The 12003-nt window shown below is 45.6% G+C and overlaps 1 long non-coding RNA gene across 1 annotated transcript in view; it reads right to left on the bottom strand.

Moving 5' to 3' along the window:
* The window catches only part of LOC136657643 (uncharacterized), a 30574-nt gene extending 25242 nt beyond the window's left edge, over positions 1–5332 (bottom strand). Inside the window, exon 1 of the long non-coding RNA XR_010794763.1 lies at positions 5079–5332. This is a non-coding gene — a long non-coding RNA (uncharacterized lncRNA). The remainder of the gene's footprint in view (positions 1–5078) is intronic.
* Between the last annotated feature and the right edge of the window lie 6671 nt (positions 5333–12003).

Consider the following 12003-nt stretch of genomic DNA (forward strand, 5'->3'; position numbering starts at 1 on the left):
AAAGCCAACAGGTAAAACACAAAGAAGGACACTGGAAGGGATGTAAAAAACACTTGTGCATATATTAAACAAATGATTTCTGCTTTGGCTACAGGTAAGAATGCCTAAGCTATTTTCACAGACAATCCGAAAGGACTGCAATAAGTAGTTTCAAGTTCTCAAATTTACTGAACAAATTTCCCCAAATAGTCCAAAGTAAAAAAGAACTTCCACGCAAACGCCAAATTCATCATAGGTATTCAGTTACGTGAAAAATGTGAAATTAACAATTCTAAACCAGAGAACCTGATTTGGTGAAACCACTGACATGGCTGACCATACATAGCACCGTAGCTAAACAGTAATTCCTTTGAGAAACACTAGCTTACTTCAGAAAAAATGAGAAACAAATGATTACCTGGTATCTTAATGAACTCCAGACATCTGCAGTCTTATGCACTCTCCTCTCATCTATCTTCCTCCATGATTCAAAGGAAGGTATCAAAAGCAGAAGCTTTTTATTTTAAACAAACCACATCTTCATATAACATCAGGCACTATGGGTAGCTTTAGCTCTGGTTTATGAACAAACTAGGATCTGGAACCAGAATTTAATCTTGAATTGTTAAACTATAGTTATAACTAACCAGTTCTCTTAGATAACGTCCAGAACTGGAGTTGGTCTAAAACAGGAAACATGCACTTTTGATATTCTTCCTTTCACACAGAAAAGAAGAGGGGAGGGGAAGAAGTGTAAAGCCTGCAGCTCTCAAGAGTTCATTCACATGGTGGGAAACTATGGTTTCCTGTTATATCTTATTCAAGTCTCTGCATCAAGTAAACAGATTTGGGTTTAGGTTTGGCAACGTCTCACCTTAACTACAGATTCACTGTGCAAGTAATTATCCATCTGCCTTATCCATAAATGGAAATAATAAAATATCTATCTCCCACAATTGCTGCTGGAGAACAAGCCAAAGACTATAAAGCACTTGCACATTAAATATGTGGTTCAATGTTTTGAAAATATTCAACTGTCTACAAAAAAAAAAATTATTCAGGCAACAGGTATACACTCCACACTCCAGCTCCTACTCCAGCTCCACCACAACATCTGCATGTTGTGGCAACTGCAGGAAAGACCTCACCCAGCCACTGGTCTGAAGAGTGTGCTTCCACAGTAATCCCAGAACTCTATAGTAGTGTTCTTCAACCTTGGGGTTAGGACCCCAATGAGGTCGCAAACTCTCAGTTGTGGGGTCGTGGCAAAATAGGGGAATGAAAAAAGACGACTGGCCCAGAGCACTACCAGGTAAAGGGGGAGGCATCTGGTGTACCCTTCAGGTACCAGGAGAAAGTGACCCAGGCCTGCTCAGGTTCTTAGTAATTGTGCTAAAATAGCTTTCACTAGTGCCAGGCTTCATGGTAACTTTTTCTGCTCTCTCTATTAAGAATATTTGGCTACAGCAAACAGTGCTGGGATGGCATTAATGGGGGCAGGGAGCGGGTGGCAAGAGGGGAAGGGTAGCTAGATAGTGTCCTGGGAGGGGGACAGGATTGACAGTAGGGTCCCCAGTCTCATACTTTATATTGGGGTCGTGGCATGAGAAAAGCTTGAAGACCACTGCTCTACATTGTTCCCCCATCTGCTGAACAAACCTTCACGCAGCTTACTTGTACAGTACAATACAGCTGTGTATATGCAATGTATATTCTAAGGAGCTTTCTGCTTTATACACTAGATAGCAAACTGCAGATATGAATGCACATAATTATCACTGATTACGTAACACCTCATAGATCAGTTGTTCAAGACTTTCATTGAACTGATGTTCAGTGATGTTCACCATGCATTCAATAGTTTTTAAAAACACTGTATGATACTTTCAGAGGAGCTACAGAGGGAAATGCCAACATGGCAGCAGCAGATGGGCAAGGTAAGAGGCAGATTCCAGAAAACTGCTGCAGGAAAATGCCTCACCTCAAATATCAGTCTCCTACTAGACAGAGAGTATAACTGGTAGATGATTCTTTTTCTACATACAGTTGTCATTTGTGAGGTCAGATAGCCAACTAACACATCCAAGGCAGATGTATATCTAGAATATATATCCATCAGTGCAGAAACACCGACTTCATCAGCCGAAGCAGATTAAAGTACAATTAGCTATATAGCATATACAGGAAATCTGCACCCTCAGACACAAACAGCACAATTCAATGCTCACTTACTCAGAAGGACCACTCAAAAAGTCAATGTAATGGCTACAATGTTGGTTTTGGACCAGGAAGACCTGGTTGAAGTCTCCAATCAGTCATGAAGTTTACCGAGTGATTCTGGGTCAGTCACCATCCGTCAACCAAAGCTACCTCAAAGGATTGGTGAGAGGATTAAAAGTGAGGGAAGAGCCATATTCACCATATACATGGTGAACAGTATGTAAATGTGGAAAAACAAAGTAGTTCAATGGGGTTCACTCCAACTAACTGCGCAAAGAATTGCAGTATTAGAAGATAAATGCTAGTATTAATAACGATCCCCTGACTGCCTGTCTGCTTAAGGCACACAAGCAAGAAAGTGATTCATACTGCTGTGGCGAGAAAAGCAAACTGTTGAGATGGGCATGGAATAGAAATCCAGATGGAAGGCAGTTGGAATTCTTCCTGACTTGGATAGCTGCCAGGTCTTGCATCTTTGTGCAAACTCTGCCCTCTGATATCCTAAACAACTCTAATCTACTTGCACAAGAATCCTTTGTGAACCATTTTCCCCAATTATACCCTTCCTATACGATGGGATGTCACTCATGAAAGCAAGTGGGAAACTACTGCTCAACACACTGGGCATGTCAGCAAGTTAGCAAAAGCCTTACTGCAGGACCAGATGGAACCATAGTCATACAAAGATGATGTCTTGTATTTCACACAGGACTCCACTGGAAAGTCATTACATCATCTGAGGATACTGTGGCCAATGATCTCACTTTCCAAAACGTGCCTAGTCTCTAACTCCATCTTAGTTCCTTATCAGACATTATTGAGTCAGCCAGGACTCAAGAAGCAACCCTAACTATGACTTCATACATTCAGGAGAGAGAATACAAGTGTGTTCACAGAACTACCAACTGGATGATTTCCATGGAAAAAGCTGTACAGAAGCCGTTCTTTACCAGCCTTGTTACCATGAGCTGGTCACATACGCCCCCACCTCTGAACACAGCATTTGGCTTCCAGCACTTGCTGGGAAGCATCAAAAATAGGAAACCCTCCCTAAAACATGCTTAAAATCAAACCCTGCATATGTTAGCGGCTGAATACAATAAGCTCATCCCATGTATCCAGCAATTATGTGAAAAGGCAAAGGATCACATTCTTTAGAATAGAACCAGAGGCTTAATACTCTCCCAGAACTAATTACACAGGAAATAGAGCACATTACGTCTCCTATGTCAGCGTTTCTCAACATTTGTCCCCTGCCGTGCCACTTCGCATTGTCCACCTATTGGAAATACTACCAGAAGTAACTGGCGATTATGTCATCATGAGTTACTTCCAGACTGGGAGGCCAGGCACAATATGACAAACACCAGTAAGATGCTCAGAGTAGTCAGAATGGCTTCTTCAAGCATGTGCAAAGGTACACTGGAGTTCTGCCCATCAAGCAAGCAGAGACTCCAACTCTGCTTGCTGTCTTGCATTGATGGTCTTGCTGCCAGGTGGTGGGAGTCAGGAAGCACCACCAGACACCACCTCAAGTACCACCAGTGGTACGAATACCACTGGTTGAGAAATCTCTGTCCTATGCAACTGAAGTGGAATGTTCTGGGAAGAAGCTGGCTCACTGAAAGAGCCATGTTTTGTGTTGTTGTTTTTTTAACAAGTCACTCCAATGCATAAAGAAAAATCCTTAAAAATTAAATAGTTTAGATGCACCCCTGCTAACTGGGTAAGAGACACTTTTTCAAGTGGGTGCTCCTCTTTTATTTAGCAGGGAGAGAGTAACTGGCCCTCCTCGCTCCAGCAGCGTCTTTTCTAGTGGCTGCCTCCTCATGTTCTTTTGCAACTTTTTAAGATTGTGAGCCCTTTAGGGACAGGGAGCCATTTAGTTATTTGAATTTTGTCTGTAAGGGCATAACCCTAACCCACTTTCCAGCACCAACCTAAGGGCAATACAGCTCCAAGATGAGGGAACAAACATTCCCTCACTCTGAGCAGGCCTCCATGAGTGCCATCCAACTGCAGAATGCTCCCACTGACACCACTAAGCCAGTGCTGGAAAATTGGTTAGGATTTGGGCCTAAGCTGCTTTGTGAACCTCTTTTTTGAAAAAGCAAAATATAAATACTATTATTATTATCCAAATTAATGAAACACAATTGTATCAATTGCTCAACACCAGTTTACAAGTCTCAGCCTGAGATTTAAGTACCAACTAGGTATCGACACAGTATGTATGATACTCCTAAAAGTACCATTATTATTATCCATATTATTCATAATAATAATTATTGTTATTATTAGTCTCAGCCCGTTATCAACTAGGTAACAGTGCAGTATGTATGATGTTCCTATAAGTGCCATTACTATTATTGATATTGATATTAATAGCAGTGATGTCACTCCGTAGTCAGGTCTCAGGCTGAGACTTCTATTGATTGCTCAATATCAGATTACAACCAGTTTCAAGTAATTTGGAGGATGAGGATGCAGGGAACGGAGAAGAGCAAGGAGCGCGCTGTGCAGACTGCAGCAGGACTGCAAGGACTCCCCAGCCTGGGGGGACAGCCGGGGGGAGGGGAAGGGCCTGGTGGGGGCGGGGCTGCACGGCCAGAGGGCGCAGTGGAGGCGCGCTGCGGGAGGGGCGCCAGGCTCTCACCGGCTGCAGTTGGCAAGGGTGGCGGCGGCGGCCAGCCTGGGGTGGGGGGAGGCGAGGCGAGGCGAGGCTCGGGGGGGAGGGCCCGGCCAGCCAGGCCTCCAGCCCGCCCGGCGGCGGAGGCAGTCCCTGGCCCGCGCCTGCTCGAAGGGCGGTTCCCTGCCCCATCAGCGGAGGGCTGAGGAGCTGGCAGTCCCGCCCTGCGAGGCCGAGCCCCGCCACTCACCTGGTCACGGATCCATCCCCGCTGCCGGCGCCCGCGGTCCTCTCCCTGTCGCCAACGGGCAAACTTCCCTCGCAAGACGAGGAGCGGAGCAGGCCCGACCCGGCCCGGCCCCGCCACCAGCGTCGCCGGCTCTCCTCAGCTCACAGCCACGGAAGTCCCCGCCCACCAGCTCCCCACAGGCCCGGCGGACCGATGGGTCTCCTAGCCAATCAACACACGGGGGCGGGTGAGTGGCGCGCGACCCTCAGCGCCTACAGAGGAGCTCGGAGAGGCGAGCGGACTTGCTGGCAAGCGGTGCGAAGGGGCAAGGGAGTGGGCGGGGCTACAGGTGACTGAGGTAGGAAGCGACCAATCGGAAGAGGAGAGTGACGTCATCAGCTGGAGGTGAGGCTTGGAGGGCTCGGCGCCTTGTAGGAGACGGGGCTCTTAAAGGGAAGTGCACCAAAGCTCTGCAGTGCTACGGGGCTTCCTTGTAGAAGCCATACGGCCGATCCCGGAGGTGGAACTGGGGAGCCTCAGGGGCACTCGCCCCAGGCAAGGGAGCCTCCACAGGGGAAGGAATGCGGGGTGCGAAGCCAGCAGCACCTCCTCCTCCAGCAGCACCCTGGAGCATCATGACATCACTGCCACAGGGGAGAACCCACTGAGTGACATCACAACGCAGCATCATGACATCACTGCCCCGGGAGAGAGCCCACTGAGTGACATCACAAAGTCACGCGGCATCATGACCCCTTAATTGGGCTACTCATGTTAACTATGAGGTCCAACACGGGGCTCTGGAACCGATGGGGCGGAGTTCTGTCGGTCCCACCCCTCCCTCTGCCATCATGCCTTCCTCCCACCTCCCCTACCCTGGAACTCAAACCCCTTCGCACCTCCACTCACCACCGCCTGGTGCTTCCCAGGTGGTGATCCACCAGATTCCAATCAGCACTGTCCCAACATGGGCTCGCTCTGAGCCAGCTCTGGCGCTGGGCTGGTGGTAAGGGTCACAGATATGCCTTATGGCACAGTCATCAGGATTGTGCCCTCAGAAGGCTAATCTAAATGACCATGTCTTTCATGCTCCTTTTCGAGAGGCCTTAGCTTGGTGGTAGAGCACATACTCTGTATGCAGATGGTTCTTTATTTAATAATCCTTTACATCTCCACATAAGGATCTCAGGTACCAAGGACAACTCAGGGCCCAATCCTATCCAATTTTCCAGTGCCAGTGCTGCTCTACCAATGGGGTATGCACTGCTTCCTGTGTTGGGAAAGCAGTTTCAGAGGCCTCCTCAAGGTATGTGCTTATCCCATTTGTTCCCAGCCCACCTGCAAGGCTGACTGAGGCAGTCAGCTCAGGAAGTAAATTAGCCCACCTTCGTCTGCCCACTCACTTCTACTCCTGCTTCTAAGCCCTGAAATGGAAGGGCGGAGCAGAAAAGGATGTGTGGAGGAGAGTGCAGGGTTAGAGTTTCTCCCAAACTCAAGCCTGCCTGGCACTTACAGTCTGCCTCCCCTAGCCTAGCACTGTCTCTCCTCCACTCTTCCAATCCAGGCTTTGGGAGGAGCAGAGCCTCATGCATTCCCAGGTAAGGGAGAGCAGCGTTTGGCAACCCTCTCAGCTACTGGGAACTACTGAGACCCTAAAAGTGTGACACAGATGGTTCCTCAAATGTCCCTCTCTTCCATTTCAGGGCTTAGAAGCAGGAGTAGAAGTGAGTGGGCAGACGAAGGTGGGCTAATTTACTTCCTGAGCTGACTGCCTCAGTCAGCCTTGCAGGTGGGCTGGCCCTGCATTGTTGAAAGTGAGTTCCAGCAGCACGGTCTATGGATAGAATTGGGCAGTAAGAGACTGAGCTACGAATCCAAGTCCAAAGTTCAAATCTCCCTCTGGCTATGACCTTGGCTTTAGGTAAGCAGCCACTCCTCTCATTATCTCACCTGCAGCATAGGGGCGGTCATCAGAGATGACACCATTGGTGGTGCTCATGCAAAATTCATGACCCACCAACCCCTGAGGCAGTTGGTCCACTGTTGCTCCCCTCCACTGTCTACTAAGCTAGGGCCTATGGGGCACTGCCTGAGTGTAAGATCAGTCCAACTTGAAGTGCATGGCAAATGCTGCCCTCCTTTACCTGGTGCTGTGCCAGCCTCTGGCCCTCCCACTTCCTGGATTTGACAAGGAAGAAGGGAGGGGAAGAGACACACTAGCCCACCACTCTCCACACTTCTGCTCCGTTCCCTTCTTCCTTTTTCAGTTCAGGAAGGAGGAGGAGAAACAGCAGAAGTGAAGGCAAGTAGGCATATGGAGATGGACACTCCCCACCAATCCGCTGCCTGAAGTGACTCAGCCAGCCTCATAGATGAGCCAGCCTTGGCTAGGTGATTGTGGGGAGCAGCAGTAGTGTACTATATTACAAACCACTTTGTTGGTTCATTACAGATATTCAAACCAGGAAAGTCCTCGTGTACAGATCAGTCTCTTAGCTCTGTTATGTTACACAAGCTCTCTGGAGTATTCACTAAGCTTACTGAATTATTGTAAGGATTACATCAAGGAAAGTGCATATATTATGCTTTGAGCCAATGAAAGTACTCTATAAGTCATTATTAATTCAGGATCTTTCTCAAAGGGGGCCCTCTCCATTGCTAGTGGGACTGTTGCTCTCCCAGTGTTTTGGAAGATGCCTGCTCTAGATGATACTATGGAATACAGGGTCATATAATTACTTTTGCTGACATCCTATGACCCCTAGTGGCGGCACGATACAACAGTTTATCTTAAGCATTACTCAACAGCAACATCAGTTATTTCAAGATTTGAAAAACAACAAAAATTCTTGCAGTTTTGTTATGTGTCAGTATTTGGCAGGGCCTGAAGACATTTCTTTTTAGATGAGCCTTCTGAGTTCTCTGCCTTTTTGAACTAGAACATCTGGCTTTTACAGATTAATCCTTCTCTTATAAGATGTTTGCTGCTGCCCTTTTTATTGTACGTGTTTTTAGGTTGTTTTAATATTTTACGAGTTTTTTAGGCTATGTTGTAATTTGTTCAATTGTGTTTTTAAATTATTTATACACTTTTTTATTTGATCTGTTGTAAGCTGCTTTGGTTACCCTCAGGTGGAGAAAGGAAAGAAAAAATGCAGTAAGACTGCAATCCTAAATGCACTTTCCTGGGAGTATGCCCCGTGGAACACAATGGGACTTACTTCTGAGTAGACATGCATAGGATTGTGCTGTAAGTAAATTTGTCTGCATTCAAAGTGTAAAGAATTTCTTTTTTGGGGGGGTAGCATCAAGATTGGGTTTGTTGTGACAACACAACTTTAATTTCATTATATTTAAAAAGTAAAACTTCTAGCTTACATTGTTCTGGAGAATGTTTGAAAGAACAATTGCAAAAGCTTTAAAACTCAGATGAGAAAAAAGAATATTGTATGTGCTGTGAACTAGAGTTTCTTTTTTAAGCTTGTATACATTGTATAGGACTAAAGTCCTAATGGGGAGCTGCAGCCAATGGCCTAGTAGATGAAGGTAAAAAAGTTTGGGATCCAGTGGTTCTTAAACTGTGGGTCCATGGCCCATGAGTGGATCACAACTCAATTTTTTGGTGGTTTGCAAAACTGACAGGGCAGATTAGGGTATGTGCATCAAGGGTTAAACAGTCTGCCATGTGGTGGGGGGGGCACTGCTGCCCAATCACCATTATAGCCACAGAAGCTTGAAGGAGGTAGAATGAAACTTTTTTATTTAGGTTTGAGAACCTCTGTACTATAGTGTGACTTTCTGCTGAGTACACATGCATAGGACTGGGCTATGAGGGCCCAGTCCGGTGCAATTTTCCAGAGCCAATGCAGCCATCACTTGAAGTGTTTTTGGTTTTTAGTTTTCAGGGTTTTTAGCTTGGTTTTAGTTTTAGTTGTTTTCAGTTTTCAGTTTTAAACTTAGTTTTAGTGTTGGTGATAGTCATCCCCCCCCTTTTAGAATTGATTTAGGTCCATTAGATAAATGCTAGACCACAAAAAACTGTGAAGTCCACACTTTTCATTTATACAGAAAACATTTTAGAGCTTGTCTCTAGTTCTTTGTTTGCAAAGCTCCTGAGTTTGGCAGAAATGCATAAAACTATGAGCCTTTGGCTGACAAAAAGACAGGAAAAGTTTTTCCTGCCTAATTCACATTATGAGGAAAAATTTCTGTAAAGATTTGAAAAGCAGAATGAGTGCATAAACTTTATTGAGACAGCCAGTCATCAGGTTCTTTTGCTTTTAATTTGTACCTTACCCCAAGCTCAGTTTTAACCAGTTACCCCTAATATAGCTCATTGGTTTGAGAAATAGCTAGACACCTTTGAGTGGATTTTTTTTTCTCCCTTCAGGATGGTTTAAGATAACTAGCCCTAGTCTCCCCCCCCCCCCCATGGAGCCAAGAAAAGTGGGGGGAAATGATAACATTTTGATTCCAACCTTTTGCAATTCCTTATTGCTCATCCTTCTTAATATAAATGTAAATGTTATAACAATAGCCTTAAGGAACTAAGGGCCCAATCCTATCCAGTTTTCCAGTGCCAGTGGAGCTGTGCCAATGGGGCGTGCACTGCATCCTGTGGTGGAGAGGCAGTCACAGAGGCCTCCTCAAGGTTTGGGAACATTTGTTCCATTATTTTGGGGCTGGATTGCAGTTGCACCAGTGCCAGAAAGCTGGATAGGATTGGAACCTTAATTGCCTTGTGGATGCATCCCTTGCAATTCTGGGGTATGCACTAAGATGCTGCAGCTTTTTTGTACCCCACCTGCACGGAATGGGAAATTGAAACTGACCTGAATCTACTGTGGAGTGTCCTTTCTGTATGTTCAAAAATATATAATTATTGATCCTGTTATTTTGCTGCTGTTATATTCTTGTACTGCCAAAAGGAAGTACCTAATGAAAGTCTGTGTTCTTTGCTTTGCCGCTTCTTTGTCATGTGTGAGGCAATACATCCAGGTTACTATTTCTATATTACTCATTTTTAGGAACATTTGCCACCACCACCCCACACACACACATAGTTAGTCAAAAGTTACACTTTTTGTTAAGGAAACGACTAGGTATCCTTCAAGTTGTTTCTGAGAAAGATAGTCCAAATAAAAAATCCATGTGAATTTTGCTGGAGAGATTATAAAAACAAACATGATATTAGATTCTTGACAGCTTGCCCTTGTGTATTTTCCCACATAACTTCTTCAGCGGGGGAAAAAAATGTTGGAATCAAACCCATATAGTGTGATCTATTGGGCAGAGTTGAGAGATCCAAGGGTCAGGTCCCATCTCAGCCATGACTTCTGCTAGAAGTTTCTCACATTTTCTCCCAGTGAGCAGCTTCTGGGATGAGGGTGGCAAAAAAAAAAAAATGATTCCAGCTTCTCAAAGTACAGCTGGGAGATGATTCTCATTTTGCATGTATTTTTGATGCACAAGTACAAACTATGAGAGCTTGTCATCCAGCGTGGAGTGTGTGCATGTAAAATGTGGTATAGGCAGCTCTGAAATATTCAGAAATGTGTATCTAATACTGGAAAATGATTTTGGTTCTGCAACTGGAAAAAATAAAGTGTAGCTAGATAAAGTTTGAGAACTGCAGTTGGTAGCAGAGCCATAACTAGGGAATAGTCTGAGGGGCACCTTCCCCAGGTGCCCTGCCAGGGTGGGGTGCAAGACTGGCCCTAGGCTCTACTCTAGTTACAAAGGATGCTGTGGCTATTTCCTGCACCCCATTCCATCATCTCTGGAGGCTCCCAGCCTCCAGAGAAGAACCAATGGGGCACACGAAGCTGCCACAGCACCTGCCCTCTCATCCAGAGAGAGCCTGGAAGAGACTGCCTTCACTTGTAGCACAAAGGTAGTCTCTTCTGGGCTCTCCCGTGCACATGTGACCAGAGCCTTCTCCTTGGGGGAGAGCCCAGAAATGACATCATGTAACATCACTGCCCCAGGGTGCTGATGTTTTGGAGAGCATGACGTCACTGCCCCTGGCACCAGGGCACGGCGTTACGCCTCTGCATAGTAGCAAAATAAACACCAATTCTAAATGTTGAGTTGAACTATGCCTCTCCCCCTGGAAAACACCAACTGCCCTTTCAGGAGGAGAAGCAGCCAGAGTGCACAAACCCCCTTATTATTACATTCTGTTAGTATGTGGGGTGGCAGGGCGACAAAAGGTATCTTGGACACAATTTTGTGGGAAGAGGAAACTTGGGATATATTATGAATAAATTATTAAATAAATAATGGACGATCTAGTTTTTGCCTGTTGTGAGAAGGCAGAGATAACATATAACAATATAAAAATAAAAAAAGAATTTTTAAAATCTGGAGTGCCCACCCCTTTCCTACTTGCTCCTTCCAGCGGTGTATTTGAGTGGACATCTATTCCTGTAGCAAGAGACAGAAGATTATTAAATACTCTCAGACTATTCAGAAAACAGGAGTACAAAAAAGCGACATCTTGCTTGTTTTGAGAGCATTGGCTCTGAACTCACTGATCAAGCACTGTAACCAGTGACCAAAGATAGGAATGTGTGTCTCCATCTGTATCCAGCTATACATCCAGCCACTTCAGCAGAACCCAGGTAAGCACTGCAGTGTGGGGATGTACATTAATGTACCCAGAATAACTCCCTCCAATCCAGCAGCTTCAGACAAATGAGATTGACAGCTCAGGGCCAAATCCTATCTAACTTAACTTCCCAGTCCTGGTGTAGCTGTGCAAAGGGGTGTGCGCTGCATGCTGTGGGGGGAAAGGTAGCTATGGAGGCCTCCACAGGGTAAGGGAACATTTGTTCCTTCACCTTATGTGCTGCGTTGCAGCTGCACCAGCACTGGAAAGTTGGATAGGATTGGGCCCTCAATCTTCTTTGCAGGACTGGAGAGATGGTATGTTTGATCTCTTGCC

The sequence above is a fragment of the Tiliqua scincoides genome, chromosome 7 (assembly GCF_035046505.1).
Source record: "Tiliqua scincoides isolate rTilSci1 chromosome 7, rTilSci1.hap2, whole genome shotgun sequence".
Classification (NCBI taxonomy): domain Eukaryota; kingdom Metazoa; phylum Chordata; class Lepidosauria; order Squamata; family Scincidae; genus Tiliqua; species Tiliqua scincoides.